Source organism: Callorhinus ursinus, unplaced genomic scaffold (genome assembly GCF_003265705.2).
Source record: "Callorhinus ursinus isolate GAN/ISIS: 27379988/994484 unplaced genomic scaffold, GSC_fseal_2.0 scaffold55, whole genome shotgun sequence".
NCBI classification, from domain to species: Eukaryota; Metazoa; Chordata; class Mammalia; order Carnivora; family Otariidae; genus Callorhinus; species Callorhinus ursinus.
In genome coordinates this window covers 8955889-8981050 of record NW_027397117.1, presented here as the reverse complement: position 1 = coordinate 8981050, position 25162 = coordinate 8955889, and positions in this window count along the sequence as shown.

Genomic DNA, 25162 nt, shown 5'->3' with positions numbered 1-25162 from the left:
GGAGGGGGATGGGTTAGCCTGGTGATGGGTATTAAAGAGGGCACGTTCTGCGTGGAGCACTGGGTGTTATACGCAAACAATGAATCATGGAACACTACATCACAAACTAATGATGTCATGTATGCTGATTAACATAACGTAATAAAATAAAATGTAAAACAAAACAAAAAAACAAAACAAACAAACAAAAAAACTGCTTAGCTTAACATACAAAGCCCTCATGATGACTCTTTTTTAACGTTAAAACTGGGCTTAAGACTTATGCCATCTTCTTTACTTTTCTGTTGGAAGTTGGAGACTTCTGTCCATGGTCCCATAGTCCTTTTTTCATATTTTTTTCCATAGCAGTTTTCATCTGTGGCAGGTTCAGAGTCTCCACCTCAGAAGACTTAGAGGCAGAAATTGGGTGGAGGTGGTTGGGTTTGGAGGGGGTTGTGGCTACCTGACTTGTCCTGACTTGTCCTAAGTCCTGCCTTAGATTATAGTGATTTATCTGGCATGACTTTAGTGAAAGGATGTTGAAGGTGATAAGGGTATTGAAGCTTCCCAGCACCCACCTCTTGGCAAATCCCAGAGATTGGTGCAGGGCTGTCAGGGTCTGTTGATAGAGGACTCATCAGGAAGGAAGAAAACCACAGCACACATGTCTGGTTCAAGAGTGATGGGCCAGGGTCAAGGGAAAAGTAATTCTGAGAGGCCTGCTTAGTCTGTTCCTCTCATCATCCATCATCCTCCAGGCCACAGTCATGCTAGACTTGTTATAGAGGCAGACAGGACCAGACCTTGCCATGGTGAGCCATTTAGGATGTGTAGTGGGATGCCTCTGTAGGGTTTGGAACCAGGGAATTACATGGTCTGGTTCATGTTTTATATGCACCACTCTGGCTGTCTTATGGAAACTAAATTGTAGAGGGACAGATGGAAGTAGGGTTAGCTTTGTGTGGATATTGTGGCAGCAATGGGGCCTCAGGTGGGCCATAACCCTGGCAGTCATTGCTACACTGGGCCCCAACAATGCCACGAGTTATAATTAAGTTTGTGCCACATCAGAGGAGATCCACTGGAGTAGCCAAGAACACATGTGACACATGCCCTTGGCAGATCAGGATTTTACAGCAGATGGAGTTCCCAGAAAACAGGTGGGTAGGACAAAACCAATGACATTCTCCTAGGACCATGGTGGTGGCCTCATTTTTCATCTCCAGGCTAGCATTAGCACGGCCTGGGAAGCATGGGTTACACCTTTATTGCTTTGCTTTCATCTGTCATTAAGAATTCACTTTTTAATTGGTATATATATGAATACACAATGAATATATGACTATATGATATGTATATATCTTCACACAAACTTTCAATGTGAAAGAGATATTTGAATACCAAGAAATTGATAAGCTTCCTTGGGCTTTTGAAACCATCCCTAGAACAAACACCAAAGAAGAACAAAATATCATCACTAATGAAAATGGACAGAGAGGACCATGAGTCAATAGTACTTTGCACTTCAACCACCTGCCAACAGAGCATCTCAAAGGGCTGGATATATCTGAATATCATATCCTTCCACATAGATTAGAAGGCTGTGTCATTACTACCTCTCTTAAGACCTAAGTATGACCCTTGTCAGGGTGAAATCAGCAGCTATTTCCCAAATCATAGAGATATTGAATAACAGCTTTGGTCAGGAAATGGGTATTGCATTTGGCTTGTCATGACAAGTTCCTGGCCTGGGCAAATGGAATATTGCAGAAATATGTGTGTGTGAACACTCATGTGCACACAGGTGGGGGTGAGGGTGGGGAGTTGAGCTTGATAAAATCAGCAGGAGGCAGGCCAAGTAGGAGGGACATTGGCTTTGGCATCAGGCAAGATTCTGACTCTGCCTTTACCAGCTGTATGACTCTAGAAAATTAACAAATACCCATAGACCTCAGTTTCCTCTTCTGGAGAATGAATTTATAATTCCTACCTTGATGAGTTACATGTGGATTAGATTAACCAATATGTGCAAAGTATCTAGTATGTAATAGGTGCTGAGCAAATATTATTGCCTGTAACTCTTTCTTAATCATTGCTTAATTTAAAACAATTTAAAATGACTACTGTTTTTGAAAAAATAATTTGTAATTATATAAAATTCAAGTCATATACAAAAGTACAAAGAAGAAAGTAACAAATCATGAAATTTCCTACCACCAAAAGAAAAAAACCAACAACCTGTTTTTAGCATTATGTGATAATCATTTCATACCTCTTTCTGTGCAAATATGTAATTTAACAAGTAGATAGACAAATAGATTAAAAATAACTTTACAGAGGTGCCTGGGTGGCTCAGTCAGTTGAGCCTCAACTCTTGATTTCAGCCCAGGTCATGATCTCAGGGTCATGAGGTTGAGCCCAGGATCAGGCTCCGAGCTGATCCCTCCGATCCTACCCCCTGCTCTTTCTCTCTCTCAAATAAATAAATAAATAAAATCTTTTAAAAATAACTTTACATATTTTACATATATTTTAAATACATATGTTAACTTTAATTTTGCTTGATATAACAGAAGCAAATGAAACTAATGATGGGGGATTTTCTGAACTTCAGATAAATGCTTATGCACAAGTGGTATTTGTTTCTTAAAGATTCATTAAGGTTATATAAAAGATAATGAAAGTATGATGATTCTTTTTAATGTGCAGTTTTCATTTTAGCTCATATGTGCTTTATTTCCCGAGTCGGTGCATGTTTGAGAGTTTCTGCTTAATGATTTTATACATGGATGACATCTTTATGAGTGGAATATTCTAGATTCCCTTCCTTTGCGCTATGACTCTAGTCTTCCTTTGAGCTATGACTTTAGTATCACCTCACACTGGCTGGCTAGCTGAAGATTTTTCTCATGTGAAGGTCATGCTTTCCTGCCCAAAAGCCGGTGGAATGCTTTCTTTATCCTTGAAGTTCAATAGCTTAGCGAGGATTGACTCTGGGTCAGTCATTCTATGTTAATTTTTCCAGGTATATGCTGTGCCCTTTGACTGCTGATTACACTCTTTTATATCTCTGCAAACTTTTCCTGTTTCATTTTTCACATTCTCTACCTCAGGGCCACCAGTTAACAACCTGGATTGCCTCTTTCTTTTTCTTTTTTTTTTCAAGATTTTGATTGATTGATTGATTGATTGATTTGACACAGAGAGAGATTGAGCACAAGCAGGGGGAGCAACAGGCAGAGGGAGAAGGAGAAGCAGGCTCCCTACTGAGCAGGGAGCCTGATGCGGGGCTCGATCCCAGGACCCTGGGATCATGACCTGAGCCAAAGGCAGATGTTTAACCAACTGAGCCACCCAGGCACCCTGGATTGTCTCTTTCTAATTTCCATAATCAATAATTTTTGGTGGGTGCTTTAATCTATTTCTTTTATCCTCTAATATTCTTTTATTCACTCTGATTATCTCAAAATTAATTTTTATTTTTGATCATATTGATTCTCTTCCTTGTTTCTAATTGACTAGATTTTCAATGGTGGTATTTTGGTCCTCTCTTTGCTTCCTTGGTTCTATAATCTTCCTTTCATCTCCTTTTGTGGTGTTGTTTTCTTGTCCCTGTGCTCTTATTTTCTGATTCATCTATAGTGCAAAGCACTTGTAGGGACATTTTCTTCTAATTTTGGGCTATGTTTTCTTTCCAAACAGGGTCCTAAATGTTGTAGCATCTGTAAGATTAGTCCTCTTGTCTGTCTACGTCCTTTGGCTAGGTGATTTCTTCTAACCTTTGACTTTGGATGCTATGTATATGTTAATAACTGGCATATTTATACCTTAAGAGTACACCTATCTCTTGAACTCAAATTAAATTTCAATGGATTCCTTGCTATTTCCACTTGTATATTTAATATGCATCTTAAAAGCCAAATGTCTTATAGAGAACTCTTGGTTTTCATTTCTTGCCTCCCATTCACTTGTTCCTCCCTCAATGTTCTCATCAGAGTAAATGGCACCAATACTCACCCCGTGGCTCAAACCAAAGGCCTCAGAGTCATCCTTTTCATGTCCCACATCCAATCCACTACCAAGTCTTGATATTTCTACCTTCCAAATGTGGCCTAGCATTCTGCATGTCTTTCATCTCCACTCCATTGTCATTTTTTTCCTGGACACTGCACTGATGCTTAGCTGGCCTCCCTTCTTCCACCGTTGCCCCCATACAATTGATTTTCCACTCAGGAACCAGGATGTGGTGGTTTAAAACATGTCTGCAAATTCTTTGACACTGTCATCAAGAGAGGGAACCTAGTTCCTTTTCCCTTAAACGTGGACTTAGTCACATGCCCATGACTTCCAAGCCCAGGTCATAAAAGATGATATAGCTTCCACCTGGCTCTCCTGGGATGGTTTCTCTTTCAGTTCATTTGCCATCCCTCAAGAGAGCCCAGCCCACATGGACAGGTTGCATATAGATGTTCTATCAGACAGCCCTAGCTAAGGTCCCAGCTGACAGCCCACCAGATACTTGAGCCAAGAAACCTTGAGATGACTCCAGCCACAGTCAATATTTACAGGCAACTACATAAGAGACCTGGAGCAAGAGCCACCTCATTGAATCCAATCAGCCTCCAGAATTGTGAGAATAATAATGATAATAATGAGTGTTGCTGTTATTTTATACCACTAAGCTTGGAGTTGTTTGTTATACAGCAATAAATAACTGATACACAGAGTGATTTTCAAATATAAATGATATTATGTTACTCCTCCACTTGACAACATTTAATGGTTTAGAATTGAGTTTAAAATAAAATAAGAAAGAATGAAGGGGAGTAAATCTGAGGGGGAGACAAACCATGAGAGACGATGGACTCTGAAAAACAAACAGAGGGTTCTAGAGGGGAGGGGGGTGGGGGATGGGTTAGCCTGGTGATGGGTATTAAAGAGGGCACGTTCTGCGTGGAGCACTGGGTGTTATGCACAAACAATGAATCATGGAACACTACATCAAAAACTAATGATGTAATGTATGGTGATTAACATAACAATAAAAAATTTAAAGAAAAAAAGATAAGATAAAATAAAATAAAATAAAATAGAGCAAATCCTAGATCTGGTTCTGCCTGCCATCTCCTAACCCTTCCCTCTTGCTCATTGTCCTCCAGCCACATGGGTTTCTTTTCTGCTCCTATAAATACCAAGTGTTTTCTCTCCACAGAACCTTTGCACATGCTCTTCCCTGCATGAAATGGACTTCCCATGCCATGGCTAGATCTTTCTCCTCTTTCAGGCCTCAGCTCAAGCACCAGCTCTACAGAGTATTTCTCTCTCACCTTGTCTAATCCTCCTTCCCATCACATCACCCTTCTCAGTTCCCTCAGAGCAGAGGGAACTAATCTAATCACATTTAAAAAATTAGCTTGTTATTTGTTTTTTAAATTGCATGTCCTCCTCCCCAAGTTAGAACATAAACACTGTATGGCAGGAGTTTCATCTTGTTCCTTCTCAGAACCTAGCATAGTGGTTGGCACGTAGGAAGCGTACGGTAAATGTCTTTAGAATGAACGAGTATCAAGGGAAGATTTTGGGATTTGCCACCTTTACATGGAAATCCTACCTACCATTGACACATTTCATCTGATGGTATTTCCTATTTTTGAGTCTAAACTAATTAAAAGGGAATAACCTTTTGCTGGTTGTCATCAATCACTTTTATTCATTCATTCACTCATTCATTCATTCATTCGTTCATCAAGTACAAAATTCCTTCTCCCAGAAGGTGGGGGTAAACAAACAATAACCACTAAAGATATAACGTAAGGTTAGGATATGATAAGTCCATGAAGAAAAATAAAGCAGGGCAAGGGGATAGAGAGTGAGGGGGCACTGCTCAGATGGAAGGATTAGGAAAGGCCTCTCTGAGGAGGTGAATTGAGCAAAGACTTGACTGAAGTGAGAAACAGAATCACGTAAAGATGTGAGAGTCTTCCAGCATGGAGATCAGTAAGTGCAGAGCCCCTGAGAAAAGAGCATGCCTGGTGTGTTTGAGGAATAGCAGAGAGACCAATGTGGCCGGAGCAGGAGAGAGAGGCAGGAGATGAAGTCTGAAGGGTCATGGGGGCCTGTCAGGAAGAGTTTCTGAGCCCCTAGTAAGGTCTTTGGTTTTTATTCTAAGAATATTGGAATTGTTGGAGGGTTGAGTAACTAGTCTTTGTTTTAAGAACATTCTAGCTGCTTGTTGAGAAATTGGACATGGCGGGACAAGAGAGGGAGCGGGACGATGGTGAAGAGCTACCACATCAATTTCCTTTGATCATTCCAGGCCAAGTTTTGAGCAGGGCCTCGGAGAAAATATGACCCAACCCAGATCCCTTCATCTTCACATTCAGTGCCTGTGAAGGCCCAGTGAGGTCAGGCTGTGGAGGCTTCTTGGGAAATCACTGGCTTCTCAAACCAGTATCTTCATTCATTCCTTTGATGTTGGAGACAATGGCCTGTGTCTCAGCACACAACTGCTGCATCCGATTGCAAACTGAGCGGAGTGTCTTTTAGCTCAGGAGTGTGTGTCTCTCAAGAGTTCACAGAAAGAGAAATCATTGTTGCAGGCTCCCCGCTGAAGTGTATTAGTTATGACTCAAAGCAGCCCTTGGGCAGCAGTGGGTTTCTAAACAATGAATGTTCCCCCTACACCTCTTTTCCCAAGTTTGTCAGTGAAACCCACACTTTGAGAGGGAGAAAGAAATGGGAAAGAGAGAACAAGAAACCAACCAGACTGGTTGGCATAAACACTAAGTTCCTTAAAATTATTTTTTACTTTCTCTAATAACCTTTGAGTTTTTTCTCAGTTTCTTTGTTATGTTTTTTAAAAGTTTCCAAATGGTATTTTAATTGTTTTCCTTCTCAGTAAATTCGAACATTGAGGGTCTATTCTGTCATGGAGTGAAGCAAAAATTATACACTTGGGAAACCATTTGTAAATTATTGGATTATAGAAAGGAAGGGTACAAGACTGGAGACAAGGCAGAGGGGGGTGTCACTATGGCTGTGTCCCTCTGTTCCTTGCCACCTCCTTAGTCTCCTGTCGCCCATGTCATCCCTCCCCCCCTCACCCCACCAAGGACTGCTCTCCCAGCATGCTTGTTAAGTGGCATAGTATGCAAAGTGAGGGATTACCAAATGGGATATCCAAAAGGCATAATTCTTGGCTTCACAGAGTTCATTTTATTTAATTTGTCTACTCATAAAATTCATTAAATGTGCACATTATCTGAGGGCTTCTGAATATCTACACCAGCAGGTGCCTGGGTGGCTCAGTTGGTTAAGCGACTGCCTTCGGCTCAGGTCATGATCCTGGAGTCCTGGGATCGAGTCCCGCATCGGGCTCCCTGCTCAGCGGGGAGTCTGCTTCTCCCTCTGACCCTCCCCCCTCTCATGTGCTCTCTCTCTCTCTCATTCTCGCTCTCAAATAAATAAAATCTTAAAAAAAAAAAAAAGTTAGTGTGGGCGCCTGGGTGGCTCAGTTGGTTGAGCGACTGCCTTCGGCTCAGGTCATGATCCTGGAGTCCCGGGATCGAGTCCCGCGTCGGGCTCCCTGCTCGGCAGGGAGTCTGCTTCTCCCTCTGACCCTCTTCCCTCTCGTGCTCTCTATCTCTCATTCTCTCTCTCAAATAAATAAATAAAATCTTTAAAAAAATACCTACACCAACTGTTAAACACAATGATGTTATTAGAGTATTAAAACAAGCTTCGTATTGCATGGAGCACTGGGTGTTATACGCAAACAATGAATCGTGGAACACTACATCAAAAACCAATGATGTACTGTATGGTGATTAACATAACATAAAAAAAAAAGAACCAACAAAAACAAAAACAAGCTTCATTTTGTAACTGTGAAGATAGGCAGCCAGGATGAGTGAGTTGTCCATAAACTGGCGCAATCTGGCAGCAATATGGCAGCAATCTGGAGAACACAAGGCCCTCTGCAGGCGCTTGGTTAGAGCGTGTGGACTGGCTGCATGGTGGCATGCATTCCTTCTCTTTCACCTGCCAGCTCAGTGACTGATGCCACATGTCATACTGGCCATCTAACCTGGGGACCTGGGAGCCTTCTTTGGCTCTCCTTTCATGCTCCCCACTAGATCTGCTTGTTCTCCAAGTCCTATCTGGTTGTACCTCCAGACCATCTCTCCTGTCCGCCTCCCCTCTCCTTCAGCCCACGGCCACTGTATCAATCTCGCTATCATTTCCGGCCTAGAGTACTCCCACTTAGTGTCTTTTAAACTCCTTCTAATCAAAGAGAGCTCTTTACAAAACAGCTAAATTTAGACACTTAGAATTATCAGGCACTGCCTTATAAGTGATCCACGTAGCATTTCTGTATGTTTAAAATGTTTAAGCAATTCTAATTACCGTATGATCCCAAAAGGACACAATTTGACCCTTGAAACTCATTGAGTGGTAAGCATCAAATATGCATGGCTTTTTATATGTCAACCACACCTCAATAAAGTGGGGCTAAAAAAAGACACAACTTTAAAGAAAACAAACTGTGTAGGCACCTTTTTCATTAACTTTAATCGTCATTAACGTACTTCAACTGTGATCTCATCAGGACGTAATGAAACTGATCATTTGTAACCCACTGGATTTCCTTAGACCCCAAAGCTAGTGCTAATGCATTTTACCATATCTAGAAGTGGAAAATCATTTTCTCCTTCCACTTTGCTGAAGTTGCTCCCCAGCATATTTAGTTAAGCTTCATTCTGGTTCACCAGAACAAAGGCATCCCTGGCTGTCCTAGAGTGAATGCTTGCATTGTCTGACTTTATTGTGTCCTATTTCTGTGGGGGAAATTCCAGAGGTGCTGGGGGAGCAGATTTGACTAGCTCACAGCTTTCCTTCCTAACTAAATACTTGAGGAACAGGCGTGGATTTAAGAATATAAGAGATAAGCCAAAGTAGGGCTTGGAATCCTTTCTTGTGCTAATTATAGAATTGGAAGGGAGAGCAGAGAAGCAAAAACATGGACCTGCCCCCAGCTTTCTTGGGGATTTCCCCAGTTCCCACCCGAGTCCTTTTCTCTCTCCTTCCTCCCCTGTCTTCCTTTCCCCTCCTCTTTTCATATTCTGGGAACCAAAGGGAAAAGATGTTAATCTTATTTCCATGGGCAATATTTTAATGGAGGGGAGTCCAATAAACACTATTTCTGATAAAAATCCCTGCTCAACTTTCAAAATGTTGCTTTCTTCACACTCCATTTTTTCCTTTCCTTATCTCTTAGCTTCCAATTTCATGAAACATCTCTGGGTACTCCTTTCCTCCTTTGACTCTTGGGTCTTTTCTATGTGCTGTCTTGTATTTCCATGTTGTTTATTTTGCGTTGGGAATTAGAAGCTAAGTTTCAGGGGCACCTGAGTGACTCAGCTGGATGAGCATCCAACTCTTGGTTTCGGCTCAGGTCATGATCTTGAGAGTCCTGGGATCAAGCCCAAGTCAGGCTCCACGCTCAGTGCAGAGTCGGCTTAAGATTTTTCTCTCTCCCTTTCCCTCTGCCCCTCCCCCATGCTCTCTCTCTAAAATATACAGATAAACCTTAAAACAACAACAACAAAGAGCGGAGCATGTTGGGAAAATGCAGGATGCTTACTGTGAAATTTAAAAAATAATAATAAACAATAAAAGCTAGGTTTAATTTGGGCTGAGAGAAAGTATATAGAAAAGCAGACATTGTGACTAATGAATCACTTTACCTCTGAAGCTTGAGAGAAAGAAGGAAAAGAAAGGAAAAGAAAAGCAGATGAATTACTTCCGTCTCTGCTAGCATAGATACCAAATATCTTTTCAGGTTCCTTCCCTACTTCACCTGTTCCCTGACAGTTGGTCAGTTGTAAAGTCTCATACCGAGTGGGAACAGTCAATGCTCTCCTCCAGTTTGAATGCTTTTTGTTTACTTCAAGACCAAAGTAACTCTCACCCCTACTTGATGAGCCTGGTCTTTATTCACCTAACTAGGAAAAATACATGTGTTCTTTCTGTCACCTTAGGCCTCTGGGGAAGGAGTTTGGAGCAGGGCCAAGCCATCCTAGCCTTTGCCCTCAATTGCACCACAGAGTGGAGAGTCTCTTAGTTCAGGAGTTTGTGCTGCTCAAGAGTTTGCATAAACACGATGTTGAGAAATACCTCTGGCTGGAGTGGGTGCAAAAGGCAAAGGACGGACTGTTCCCCTGAGATGGAGACATTACCAAGTTGGCTTTAGCTGTTCCATATTGGACCCCTAGTGGGAATAGCTGATCTAAGTGTCATTCTTCTCCGACTAATTAGTGAATTACTTAGCCTCTTTGGAACCCAATTTCCTCAACTTCAAAATTAGGGGTGAGACCACATGTTCCCTAAAATCTTTTCATCTTGGCTGTTTTATGAGTTAATTAGTGAGATTTGTTTTGCAATAAGCACCCACCCAAAATAGTTCTGTCGTCCTCAAGGTAGGCCTTATGTGTGTTCCTATAATCTTGTAATCAACCCAAAATAAGGGGTGGGTGGTATTCGAGGGAAAGAATCCTCCTTCCTTCCTTCCTTCCTTCCTTCCTTCCTTCCTTCCTTCCTTCCTTCCTTCCTTCCTTCCCTCCTTCCTTCCCCCTTCTTTCCTCCCCCCCAATGACTTCCTTCCCTCCCTCCTTCCTTCCCCCTTGACTTCCCTTCCTCCCTCCCACCTTCTTTCCATCCTAGCTTTATTGCTTTCTGATAACCTGAATTGTCTTTTGAGACTAGAGCTGACATTTACAAATAGCCATTTGAGCTATAGGTCTTGTGAATAAGTGAGTGGTCAAGCATGAGGCCACAACCTTGGCTACAGCAGTTTCCCAGAGAACATGCTGTGAACTCTGAAATGCTGCCTGCCAGTCATGAGGCCACAGTTCACATTTCTTGCCAAATTCAGAATTCTATATGAAAATTCCATGGAAAAATTTTTTCCAGTGGAAAAAAAAATTCCATATCCCTAATGTCAAAAGAGTAAAGCACTAGGGCCTTCTCTTTTGTTTGATCTGTTTATTTTCTTGGATCTGGAATTTTTATTTTATTTATTTATTTTTAAAGATTTTATTTATTTATTTGACAGAGAGAGACACAGCGAGAGCAGGAACACAAGCAGGGGGAGTGGGAGAGGGAGAAGCAGGCTTCCCGCAGAGCAGGGAGCCTGATGCGGGGCTCGATCCCAGGACCCCAGGACCATGACCAGAGCCAAAGGCAGACGCTTAACGACTGAGCCACCCAGGCGCCCTGGATCTGGAATTTTTAACTGCTGACTGGTTTTGGTAATACTAGATACTCCCACTGCGTTTTTTCTTTTGCTGATTCGTCCAGCTGCTTAGAGAGCTCTTTTGTGTTTTATGTGTCAAAATATGTAAACTAACAGTTGCAGAAACATTCTACATGTTTCAGGTTACTTTAAAAATTAGACTCCCTCCCAAAATTTTTTTCAGTAGGATCCACACCCAGTGTGGATCCCAATGCAGGGTTTGAACTCACAACCCTGAGATCAAGACCTGAACTGAGAGCGAAAATTGGACACTTCACTGTGAGCCACCCATGCACCCCTAGACCAAATCTTTTTTTACAATTTACTTTACAGCTTTCATCAAAGCAGTTGACCATCATTTAAAGAGAATAGAATCTTCTGACCTTTCCACCATTCTCACAGGTTATAGGGTGCCTGCATGGGCATGGATGAATGTTACAGGCAGGCGGTTTCTAGCCCAAGTATAACAAGGATACCATTTCTAACCATATCACTGTGCAGATGTAGAATGATAAGCTATGTGGCAGGGAGCTATATCAGGAATTCAGGCAGCATGTGGATGGCTAGATTTACAGGGCCTTTTCATTTCAGAAAATTTTACCTTTCCGTGATTCTGACCCCCTCCTTACCTTCAATATACGTCTATTGCAGGCAGCTTCCGACAAGGTTCCCAGTAATCTTGCCTCTTGGTTTTGACTCCTTCATATAATGCCTTCCTCTTAACTGTGGGTTGGACCTGGTGATTTGCTTCTAAGGGATGGAATGCACAAAGGTGATGAGATATCACTTCCATGACTAGGTTACAAAAGATTGGGACTTCCATCTCACTAGCACGCTGACACCCTCTCTCGCTTTTTCTGCTTGCTCATTCTGATAAAGCAAGCTGCCATATGGATGGCAAGAAACTGAGGGTAGCCTCCTGAATAGAGGCCCTTAGTCCAACAACCAGTGAGGAAGTGAACCTGCCAAAACCACGTAAGGGAGCTTTGAGGCAGATCCTTCTGCAGTCAAGCCTCAGATAAGACTGCAGCCTTGGCTGACAACTAGATGCAGCCTCGTAAAAACCCTGAGAAAGGGACACAGCTAGGCTGTGGATTTCTGGAAGCCTGGACTCCCGGCTGAGAGAAACTGGGAGGTGATAAGTATTGTCGCTTGAAGGCGTGAAGATTCTAAGGTTGGGGGTAATTTGTTGTGCAGCAGCAAATAGCCAACACATCATCCAAAGTGGTCAAGAATCCTCACTCTCTTAACATTGTTTCCTCTTCCACAACTCCTTCTTGTATGTCAAGTGTTTCGTTTACAGGTTTAATTTTATGGAAATTTGCTATTAAAGGGGCTGGACTCAGTCGTTTCATAAGTTCCCCTCAGCTGTAAATTTCAGAGTCAAATTCTTTGCTCCCCCCAAAAAAAGAATCATTCACTTTTTCATCCTCATGAAAGAAGGGCGATTGGCCACAGTTGCGGGCATAAGAACTAAATACCTGGGCAGAGGGCTGCTGGTGTGAGCTGCTTCGAGAGCAGGGCATGCTGCCTGACCCCTGCAAGCTCCCTTCGCCTCCCCCTCCGGGGAAGCGCAGGGTCCTCACGGCCAGCCTCCCACCTGGGTGGGCTCCCCCTCAAACGCTTACCATTTGTTCTTATTGTGGTTCCTGTCTTGTAGCATTACTAGAGACATATCTGTGATGCCTTTCTTGATTCTTTTGAAAGAACATTTGAACTTAGAGTTAAAATGTGCCTGAATCCTCCCTTCTGTTGAGGGCATTGAGACAGAGGCAGGTTAAGTGGTGGCCAAACCCTGGATTTCCTTCCTTCAAATGTATGGTAGGGCATCCTTAACCCTGAAGTAGCTTCATTGGGGAATGAACTTTAGGCCTCCTAAGCTTAGGAAGATGGCGTTGCTACCAGGACTCCCTGGATGGCCTGACTTGGATGTTTCATTCTGCTGCCTAAATTCTCCTGGGGAGGGGTGCCTGGGTGGCTCAGTCGTTAAGCGTCTGCCTTCGGCTCAGGTCATGATCCCAGGGTCATGGGATCGAGCCCTGCATTGGGGTCCCTGCTCAGCGGGAAACCTGCTTCTCCCTCTCCCTCTGTCTGCCGCTCTGCCTACTTGTGCTCTCTATCTCTGTTAAATAAATAAATAAAATCGTAAAAAAAAATAAATTCTCCAAGGGAGTTTCAAAAGTGATACTGTTGGCTTTAAACTCTTCCCTCTTTCCTTTTCTTCTATTTCCCTTCTTTTCTGTCCCTTTCTCCCTCTCTTCATACCTTCCTCTATCACCTGCTATAGGCAAAGCCATTAAAAGAGGTTTTTTCTTTTTTCTTTTTTGCTTTTACAAAAACCAGATTGATGTATCTCAATTAAAAATGTGAACAAACAACACATTCCAGAATTCTTTCTTTCTCAGCCCCAGGCATTCTAAGGAGGCTTGATTTGGAGGTTACAATCTGTGGCCAGAGCCTGGTTGATGGGTTCTCTAGTGTATCGTGGAGGTTGTTGTGGAGTAACGGATTTCCTGGGGCTGCGTCAGCCTGTGGATAGATGGAGGTCACACTGATAGTCATGAATATCCCAAATGTCTCTGGGTCTAACTCTCAACTACTATCATAGGATCATCCTTCCACCATTAAGGGGAGTCTCCTAGGGTGTCTTACTGGTACTCCTGAGAACAGGCAGGTTTGCTGCCCCAGGGTATCCCCCAGACCCCCGCTCTGGCCTCCTTGGTTGATGTCCACAGCCCCTTGGTAGGCCTGACCCCTGCTGGGCTAGTGACATCCTTGTAGAAACTTGTATCCCTTCTGAGAGCACAGTGCTCTGAAGCTTCTGGAGTTAAAAAATGTTTAAAAGTGCCAGTATTGGTCAAAGCCTTATGGGCAAGCATCACAATCAACTCAAGCTGATTAGTTTTTTTAAGATTTATTTTCATTTATTTGAGACAGAGAAGGGGGGAGCAGAGGGAGAGAGAATCCTCAGGCAGACTCCCAGCTAAGCGTGGAGCCCGACTTGGGGCTTGAGGCTGGATCCCAGGACCCTGAGATCATGACCTGAACTGAAATCAAGAGTCGGCAGCTTAACCGACTGCGCCACCCAGGCGCCCCAACTCAGGCTAATTTAAAAAGAAAAGGAACTTCTTATTACAACAATACTGGATATTGGATGGTTTTCAAAATTCCTGAATGGCCAGAGAAAACATGATGGGAAGCTCTATAGACAGCAGCAAAGGTCCAGGTCCTATCTGGGGGCTCTTACGGTGAAGAAACCCCTCTCCATGATGCCCTGGCAGGACACCTGGCCTGTCCCCACTGACACTAGAACCCTGTCACTGTCACCTCCAGAAGACACTAGATGGAGATGTGTCTACTGTTCCTGACACAGGCCGGTGGGTCTGCCCATACCCCACCTCCAGCAAAGCTGGGAAAAGCAAGTGTCTAGTGTTTTCAGCTCTTTCAGTGGGAGGTAAGCTCTGCCTCCTTAGGTGGGACATTGCCCAGGGTAGGAGCAGTTTAGATCCTGGGTACCTGGGATCTCCCCCTGCCCCACCTGACACTCCAGCCTTCTCTGAGCCACACAGCGTTTGTGCACCGAGGTGCATGGTGTGGACCCCAGCGCCCATAGGATCACTTGGGAGAACAGCTCCTTCAGCCTGAGCTGTGGCCCCTCCCCACCTCCTCCAAAACACCTGCTGAAATCTGTTCCTGGAGCAGCCTTCTCACCCAGCCAGGGTAAGAGTTTGCCCACCGTACTGGACATCAAGGAAATCATGGAAACTCTTTCCTAGATACATGGAGCATTTCCGCTATTTTCTGCACAAGCAAGTGGTTGAGGGGATCCCAGTTGGTGTGACAGAGTATCCTGGAGGCAGCGGTGGTACTTAAATGTGTCCCGTGTCTGGGCCTAAGTGGTTCCCTTCCTCCCAAGTATCCATCTGCATCTACTGACTTATATAAGGGGGGGCCCTGGAAAAATCAGCTTCAACCTTGTTCACAATTTAGAGCTATATGAATTTGTAGGAAGGATTTGTTGGGACCAGTGGAAGCAGACTTATGGAAATTATCAAATTCCTAATGGCACTTGGTGTGGTAGCCAGATGTTTAAGTGGGCCAGGCTAAAGAGGAAAGAGCAGGTGGACCTAGGAAACAGCCTTGGGTCTGATGTCAGAAACCATCCGAGGAGTGTTTTTGCTCCAGGGAGAGTGACCATATCTGTCAGTTAAGAAAACAGTTTTACTACTCTCCATCAGTTTGGGGCCCAAATAATAGTGTCCCAGCCTCCCCAAGTGAGCTTAGTACTGAGGGAGGGAGTTGTTTGCTTATTTGATTCTGTTATTTGCTTTTCATGGACATTAGTGGCTGGGGGAATCAGCAGGCATTTGCCCCTCAGGGAGAGGGAGAAGCAGACTCCCCGCTGAGCAGGGAGCCTGGCATGGGGCTCAATCCCAGGACCCTGGGATCCTGACCTGAGCCGAAATCAAGAGTTGGTGGCTTAACTGACTGAGCCACCCAGGCGCCCCCCTCACAACCCTATTAAGTAGATATTATTATCATCATCTTCCTTCTACAACTCAGCCTTGGACAGGGCATGTGGCAGATTGCATGGTCCAAAGATGGCTGCCACAGCAATATCTCTTAACCCACATGTTATTCTGCAATGTGACTTGGGTCCTCCTACCATTGAAACATGGGGTCTGTTCCCCTCCACTTGAATCTGAGCAGACTTCTGAATCTCTTGTAACCTATAGAATGCAGCAGAAATGAGGCAGTGTGACTTCCAAGGGTCAGAAAGGAGATGCACTTTCTACCTTGTTTACAGAGATACGTATCCTGCAGCCTTGAGCTACCATGGGGCCACCATGCTGTGAGGAAGCTCAAAAGTAACCCACATGCAGTGACCACATAGAGAGGTCCCGAAACTACATGAAGAGGGAGGGAGAGACACCCAGCGAGCCCCAGCTGCTCCATTCCCTGCTGTTCCAGTTCCAACCACTGTCTGATTGCAACCACATGAAAGACACTGAGCCAGCCAAGTCCTTCTGAAACTCCCAACCACAGAAACCATGAGAAATAATAAAATGATTATTGCTGCTTTAAACCATTAAGTTTTGGGATAATTTGTAATGCAGCAACAGATAAGTAACAACTTGCCCAAGGCTTGTAAGTGGTGAGGCTGAAATTTGAGCTCTCAGTCTGGCGAACAAAAAGACAACACATACACGAAAGCACTTTTTTTTTAGATCTCCAGATATACCTGGGGAGGGAAACTGATTCTTGCGTAACCATCTGGTATTCAAAATTCACAAGATCCAGTTATAATTTTATTGTGACCTTATATGTACCTACAAATTGATGAGGGCTGAGATATTCAAATTACATAGGAAAGTCAGACCTTTTTTAACAAAATATGTTTGGCTTCTCTCTAGCATGTGAATGGCAAGAGTCAAAACTGCTTCTCTGGGGCGCCTGAGTGGCTTAGTCGGTTGGATGCGGACTCTAAGGTCATGATCTCAGGGTCGTGGGATCCGTGCTCAGCAGAGGAGTCTGGGGATTTTCTCTCTTTTCCTCTCCCTCTGCCCCACCCCTCACCCCCTCCTCCGCCTACTCGCTGGTGCCGGTGCATGCTCTCTCTCTCAAATAAATAAATAAATCTTTAAAAAAATGCTTCTCAAAGACTCACCCTAGAGGGGAGGGGCTGGTTAAAAAATGCAGATTCCCAAGGGCCACCTGAATCTCTGAATCTGAATCTCTTAAAGGTAGTACCCGGAATCTGAATTTTTAGCAACTCTCCAGGGATTCTTTTTTTTTTTTTTAAGATTTTATTTATTTGACAGAGAGAGACACAGCGAGAGAGGGAACACAAGCAGGGGGAGTGGGAGAGGGAGAAGCAGGCTTCCCGAGGAGCAGGGAGCCCGATACGGGGCTTGATCCCAGGACACTGGGACCATGACCCGAGCTGAAGGCAGATGTTTAACGACTGAGTCACCCAGGCGCCCCTCTCCAGGGATTCTTAAGCAACATTAGAATTTGAAAACAACTGCTCAATGACCAATATCATTTAACCTAGAGAATATTCAAGGTGGGGCTTACTAATTACCCTCCCCAGGAAAATCAGGCACTCACCAACCTTTCAATAGATGTTATTGCCTGAATTTGCCTGATCATAAGGATCACCTGGAGGCTTGGCAAAAATACACATTCCCAGGCTTCTGCTCTGCTGGGAATCCGGTAAGAAGCAACGCCCAGGAATCCGCATTTTACATTAGGTTGTTAAATGTTCTTTAAGTAACTACACAATTCTACGTGCTTCATGTAGTTATTGGAATACATATCAGTTCAATTTGGGATAGCATTTACCCAATATGATAATCTTCACCTTCAAATAGCAGTTTATTTTAAGCCATTGCTTTTGGAAAAATGTAAGTTCACAGAATGCTGCATTTTTCTTTCCTCCATAGAGACCAAGATTAAGATAACAATAGTCAACATTTATTGATCACCTACGATGTGCCAGGCACCATGTATTTAACCCTCCTCAAACCCTCCGAGGCAGTTACTACTGCCATCCGCATTTTACGGCGGAGGGAGGTTAAGTACCTTTCCAGGTGTGTGCGGCTAGTAAAGAGGTAGACCTCCAACCTATGCCCTTAACCTACACAACGCAGCCTCTCTGCCCTTATTCTAGAACAATTACTCTGATGCTCAACATGTGCCTTCATTCAACGTGCTTTTGTGAAATGGATTTCTAATATATAAGAGTTTTATCTTGTGCTGTGTGCAACTCATGGCCAAAAGGTTGCTGGAAGAGGCCTCGTTCCTTCTAAAAAATCTTTTCTGTACCAGCAAGGAAAGATCACCAACAAAATTATTAAAGACAATAAAGCCTTTTGTTAATGGTTTTTGAATTATTTATTCTTGGGCTACCTGTGAATTGTTGAGGAGTTCATAGGGTATCTTGGGAAGTCTCTAATTAGGAAGTTTTAAAATAAACAAAATGATAAAATTTCACAGGAGTTGTGTTTGAAGACAACTGCTTTTAACACATGATGCCACTAGGAATTCAGCATCTTGGCAGGGGTTTATTTATTATGTGTTTTGCTTTAAACAGAAAGCACACACATTGATTAGCTCGAAAGTGTCCTTGTCCTCATAGAGTGAGGAAAGGGTATGCAACAAAAGAAAGAGTGGTGTGCAGGGACAGCTGGCATGTGTCTTCGCTGCTGGCTGGGATATGGACTGTGGGCAAATTAACTCACCTCTTGAGGGCATATGGAGCCTCCTCAGAGAATCTCAGAAATCCTTAGGGAGAGAACCCTGTGAAACCAGGGCTTGCTGCAGTCACACAGATTGACTATTCTTGGTGACAGAATGTGGGAGAATGCAGAGACATTTAGGTAGCCCAGCAGGATGAAAAATGGTCTGGAAATGGCCATGAAGACAGAAAAGATGCCCCAGCCAATCTCCTGCTGGGACTATGGGGAAGACATTGATTAGGTCACAGCAGGTCTCCAGCGAGAGACTCGGTTTGGTGAGTAAGAGAACTGGAGAACTAGAAGGAAAAGAGTGTGTTTCAGTTACTCTTGCTGCATAATGGATAACCCCTTAGCTTCAGAGGCTTAAAAAACAATGTGTTTTTTTTTTTTTTCTTTCATGGTTGTGGGAGTTGACTGGATTCAGCTGGGCGGTTTTCGCTTGGGTTCCTCGTGCTGTTGCTGTGATTGGGGCTGGAGTTACCGCAAAGCCTTCTTCAGTCCCATGTCTGGTGACTAACGTTGGCTGTCAGAGGAGACCTGGGGCTGTGGGCTGGGAGATCTAAATGCAGCCTCTCTGTGCGGCCTGGGCTTCCCCACAGCATGGCGGCCGGGTTCAGAGAGCAAACATCCCGAGAAGACCATGAGGAAGGAGTATCGCCTTTAATGATCTAGCCTCAGAAGGTACAGAGGGTCACTTCTGCCACAGTCACAGACACTCTTGGACTCAAAGGAACATAGACTCCACCCTGACCAGAGCAGGGTCAACATCACAGTGAAGAAGAACATGTGGCATGGGGGAATCTCATTGCAGCCATCTTAGAAAATGCAATCTGCCATAAAGGGTAAGTACAAAATGCAGAGTATTGGATCTTAAGAATTCAGAAATCTGACCATCCAAAAGGATCACAAGGGCCGCTCCTATGGGCAGCTTACACGGAATGGAAGTAAAGGTCATCAGACGTGAGGAAGATATGGGACGATGAGTCAGGGGAATTGCATGGCCATCACATGGCCACTGACATCCTCAGGAAAGCTGAGGACTTGAGAGAGGTATGGTGAAGGCAGAGAGGGCAAACACTATTGTAAAAACTTCTGAGTTTTGCCTTTGGTTCTGGGGGTGGTAAAAAAAAAAAAAAGTAATCCCCGTGGGGAGGACTTCTCTTATTAGATCATAGCACAGGAGCTAAGAACATGGGAGCTAGACTGCTGGCGCTTGAATCCCAGTCCTACAACTTATTAGCTATGTGATGTTTGGCCTCTCCGAGCCTCGGTCTCCTAATCTGTAAACCATAGAAAACAATAGTTCCTACATCAACAGTTGTTTGTCAGGATTAAATGAGTTAATACAGGTAAAGAACTTACAACAGGAGGACAGGGACATGAGGCCTGGCGGGGGAAGTCACAGGCTTCAGGGGTCCTATTGGAGCTCTGGGACTAAGCTTAGGCTATCAGTCAGGATACCTGTGCTGGGGTCCATGGATCTTGGGAGGAAAGGACCTCCATGAAGATCTATCAAAGCGTCCTCAGGCTGCCCCAGCATAGTATGTGAGATAGCAGTGTGCAGATGAAATCTCGGCAGACTTCAGGATTTAACCCTGGGTTCAGCCTACTACAGACCACAGGGAAATAACTCTTTTCACCTTGATGTAGGAACAAGACCTTGGAACTTAGTTAACTGATAGAGTAGAATGGAAGGGGAGAGGCAGTGAATAATCCACTAGGAACAAGCAGAGCATCCAGGTTAAATTGAGAGGTGGTTTCCCAGAGGGAAGCCACATAGGTGGAAAGAGGGAGGGCACTTGAATCAGACAGGCCTGGGTTCTAATTGAAGTTCTACCTCTTTTTTTTTTTTTTTTAACTCCAGTTAGATAGCATACAGTATAATATGAGTTTCAGGTGTACAGTGTAGTGATTCAACACTTCCATACAACACCCGGTGTGAAGCTCTACCTCTTAAGTAATTGAGCAACTTACTTAATCCTCTGAGACTTACTTTTCTCCTGAAAACTGGGGATAATGATACTTGCCCTATACAGATCTTAGGAAGTTTAATTATATCATATCAAGAGGCTGACACAGTGTCCAGCACTTAGATGTGTGCTCAGCCTCTTCACCTAGTAGGTCAGCAGGTCATCTGTATACACAGGATGTATACTGGTCCACTCTTCATCAGTTTTTAAAAATGAGCATTTCCTCTGTACTGATAGTTATGAAATGATATCAGAATCCATTATCCCTTGAGGAATTGGAGGGTGTCATGCTGAGCGAAATAAGTCAATCAGAGAAAGACATGTATCATATGACCTCACTGATATGAGGAATTCTTAATCTCAGGAAACAAACTGAGGGTTGCTGGAGTGGCGGGGGGTGGGGGGGAGGGGGTGGCTGGGTGATAGACATTGGGGAGGGTATGTGCTATGGTGAGCGCTGTGAAGTGTGCAAGACTGTTGAATCACAGATCTGTACTTCTGAAACAAATAATGCAATGTATGTTAAAAAAAAGAAGAAGAAGAAGAAGATAGCGGGGGGGGGGAAGAATGAAGGGGGGAAATTGGAGGGGGAGACGAAACCATGAGAGAGGATGGACTCTGAAAAACAAACTGAGGGTTCTAGAGGGGAGAGGGGTGGGGGGATGGATTAGCCTGGTGATGGGTATTAAGGAGGGCACGTTCTGCGTGGAGCACTGGGTGTTATACACAAACAATGAATCATGGAACACTACATCAAAAACTAATGATGTAATGTATGGTGATTAACATAACAATTAAAAAAAAGAATCCACTATCCCTTGAATGAGAAACTGACACATCCATCCTCTCAATAGGACATTTACTTTGAGTGGTATTTTCCTGAAGGGCCCTGGGAATCCTGGGCTTTCACAGATTCTGCTGTAGAAAGATATCTGACCAGCTGCTTCCAATAGTGACCTACTATATCCTTGCTGTGAACTTCCCCAAACAAAAAATGTAGAGTAGAGCATTCTAACTCAGCAAAGGAGGTTTGGGGTCATGAACGAGCTTATGGAAACATTTTTGGATGGTAGATTAAGCGAACATAGAAAATACAAAAATACTAATACAGAAATATTGGATAAAACGTTCTCAGAAGGGGCACCTGGGTGGCTCAGCCGTTGGGCGTCTGCCTTCGGCTCAGGTCATGATCCCAGGGTCCTGAGATCGAGCCCCGCGTCGGGCTCCCCACTCGGAGAGAGCCTGCTTCTCCGTCTCCTTCTGCTGCTCCCCCTGCTTGTGCTCACTCTCTCTCTGTCAAATAAATTTAAAAAAAAAATCTTAATTAAAAAAAAAGTTCTCAGAAAAAAAACTTCACCACATAGCCAAGCTTGGCAGAAGAAAGGCACATCTCTAGGTGTTGATGAAAGATAGGCCTTAAAACCAGCACAGGGAGTGGAGATGCAGGGATTTGTAGTGACAGTGGCCCTGAGGGGATGTGGCCGTGGATGCTGGCCCCAGAAGCCAAGGTGATGAGCTAGAGCAGAGATCCCTGCCAGACTGAATGAAAGGGAATGGGGAGAGAGTCTTTGGGAGCACAGACTGGGAGGTTTCCTGAATGAGGTAGCATTCAGGCTGGTCTCATTCATTCATTCACCCGTTCACCAAGTACTGTGCCAGGCACTGCACCAGCTACTGGGAATAGCAAAGACCAGCCACTGGCCTCACGGAATTTGCAGTTAGTGGAGACAGATGTTAAGTGAGCAATTACAATGCAGAAGCTCTTTATGCACACTTTTTAAACAGCTTTATTGGGATATAATTCACATACCATAAAAATACACCCTTGTAAAGTGGTTTGAGTATATTCATATAGGTATGCTTCCACCACTGCTATCGAATTCCAGAACATTAAATACCTCCCAAAAGAAACTCAATGCCCATTAGCAGTCCCTCCACATTTTCCTTCACCCCAGCCCCTGGTTACCACAAACCTGCTTTCTCTCTCTAGGAGTTTGCCTATTCTAGACATTTCATTTAAAAGGAATCATACAATATATTATAGCTTTTTATGTCTTCTTTACTAAGTATGTTTTCAAAGTTCATCCATGTTGTAGCATATGTCAGTATTTAGTATTTCTGTGGCCAAATAGTAATATTCCATGGTACGCATATACTACATTCTGTTTATGTATTTGTCAGTTACTGGACATTCTTTGGCCATAGGAATAATGCTCCTATGAACACTCCTGTATAAGTTTGTGTGTGGACACATGTTTTCAGTTCTTTTGGATATATACCTAGAAGTGGAAATGCTGGGTTATATGGTAATTCTGTGTTTAACGTTTTGAGGAATTGCCAAATTCTTTTCCAAGTGACTGCATCATTTTACATTCCCCACCAGCAATGTATGAAGTTTCCATCTGTGCATAAATTTTGACGTTTACATTCTTGAATTGGAAATCAATCTCCCAGAGTTGTGCCCACTAGCGGAAGACCTGGGTTCCCCATTGGTACTGCAGAAAGGCTGATGAACAGCTTTGCCTGTCTGGAAGCAGAGGTGCTTCTTCTCTACAACAACAGGGGCTCTCCCCTATGAGCCCCCAACAGGGACAGCCTCACCTAGCTTCTCCCACAACGTAAGCTCTGTGAGGCAAGGGCCATTGCTTGTCTTCTCCACTATGGCTCCAACTCTTGCAGTTGTTCCTGCACATAGTAGGTGCTCAATAAATATTTGTGGAATAAATGAATCGATTAGCCTCCTGCTTTGTCTGTGCAGTTACCTCTTCCTGCTTCTGGGAATAGCACTTTTTTGTTCTTTGGGAGGACTGCTCCTTCGTAGAATCTCCTATGGGTGTGTGGGGCTGCCATCTTCAGCACTCTTTCTAGCTACAGTGCCCATGGGTGACCTAAGGCTGGTCAACCTGGAATTCTTCATCAGGATTTTAAAAATTGGTTGGAGGGATGATAGGCAGTTCCTCTCTGGTAGGAGAAAACAAAGATGCAAGATGGAGGAAGTACAGTGGTTACTTTTGCTTCTGAATGCACAAAGCTGTCCTGAGAGGACAAAATCAACACACAGAGGTGGGAGATGGGCAGAGAAAGTCCTCATGGGGTTTGAGTCCCTGGCCTGGTGAACTGGGTGTGTGTTACCAGAGTCCTCACTATTACAGATTTTATTTATTTATTTGACAGAGAGATAAAGAGAGCCAGAGAGCACAAGGAGGGGGGGATGGCAAAGAGAGAGAGAGAAGTAGGCTCCCCATGCAGGGCTTGACCCCAGGCCCTGGGGACCATGACCTGAGCCGAAGGCAACGCTTAACTGACTGAGCCACCCAGGTGCCCCAGAGTCCTCACTATTACAACAGAGGTGGGAAAGCCTTCCAGAAGAAAGATATGTAAGCTGTGAATAGGTAGAAGTTTGAAATCTCCAAGGTGAGAGGTAGTGGAATGTATGTGAGGAATTCAAAGTCTCTTCTATTCGGCAAAAAAACACCACTAAGAGAGGGAAAAAGCAAGACACAGTGTGGGAGAAGATATCTGCAATACACATATTGACAGAGGATTTGTATCCAGAATATATAAAGAACTTCTATAATCCTATAAGACAATCTATACTGCCAAGGGTTGGTGAGGATGTAGAGTATAAGGAAAGCTCATACACTGCTGCTGGGAGTTTAAATTGGTATAACCACTTTGGAAAGCTGTGGGATAGTCTGGTGGCCCTGGTGGTACCGTGCTCAGATCTTCCTTCAAGACAGCCACCTGCAAGGGGACCAGTCAGCCAATAGTCCCCAGCTGCCATGCCTTTGGATCCACCCCACTGTTCATGCTGATGCCATGCCTTTTCCAGGCTGCTCCAAAGCAGTGACAGTGTGTGGCAAAGGTACTAGTTCCAGGCCATCCTGGCTTGCAGACAGCTCCTGTGATGGATGGTCTGTATGCTGGCTCCCTGCCAGCCTGGCTGAGACTGCAGGACTTTCCCAGTGGTCAGACCTGCACTGTGGTCTGGAGGTCCTCCGTGGCCACTCTTGCTCCCTCTCTCCTTTATCCTTGGCAGACATTGCTCCCTGTAAATCCCTTGCACATCTAATCCTACCTTGGCATCTGCTTTGTGGAAGGCCTGAATTGACAGAGGCAGTATGTACTAATAGTGTTTGACTCTAATCCCACTCCTGGATGTATTCCCAATAGAAATGAGTGCTTATGTCCACCAAAAGAAGTTTACAGGATGTTCATAGCAACTTAATTCGTAACAGCTAAAACAGGATCAATGTCTATCAACAGTGGAGAGAATGGATAGATAAAATTGTGGTTATGAGAGGAATAAGACAGGGATGTCCACCATTGTTATTTAACATAGTACTGGAAGTCTTAGCCTAAGCAATCAGACAACAAAAAGAAATAAAAGGCATCTAAATCTGCAAGGGAGAAGTCAAACTTTCACTATTTGCAGACAACATGATACTCTACTTAGAAAACCCGAGAGACTCCACCAAAAAATTGCTAGAACTAATACATGAGTTCAGCAAAGCCGCAGGATATAAAATCAACATACAGAAATCTGTTGCATTCCTGCACACCAATAATGAAGCAGCAGAAAAAGGAATCAAGGAATCAGGATTAATCCTATTTACAATTGCACCTAAAATAATAACATACCTAGGAATAACCTAACCAAAGATGGCAAAAGAACTGTA